Here is a 315-nt window from a genome sequence, read left to right as displayed (position 1 = left end):
AAGGAACTATGTTTTACTCTTACGAACAAAAATGATCAAATCGAAACGCAGTTTTCCTCTTGGGAGTTTTTCTCAGTTTTGTTCGCTGAGGTTTTCTTCTTTGTTTAGTTCCGTTTCTTTTCGTTTTGTTCCTTGGAATAGTTTCGATGGAACGGAACTATGCAGTATCGCTCCGTTTCGATTAATTGAATTTCGATTTTCCAGCCCTGGTGCCGTAGCGATCCAAAAGCGACCATGGGTCGTCAACTGAGCGGACAGAGCGGATCAAAAGCGTACTGAGGGGACAAGAGGGCGCGCGGGAGCGAACATATGGCG

The sequence above is a fragment of the Frankliniella occidentalis genome, unplaced genomic scaffold (genome assembly GCF_000697945.3).
Source record: "Frankliniella occidentalis isolate FOCC.00 unplaced genomic scaffold, Focc_3.1 Scaffold183, whole genome shotgun sequence".
NCBI classification, from domain to species: Eukaryota; Metazoa; Arthropoda; class Insecta; order Thysanoptera; family Thripidae; genus Frankliniella; species Frankliniella occidentalis.
This window is presented reverse-complemented; position numbering follows the sequence as displayed.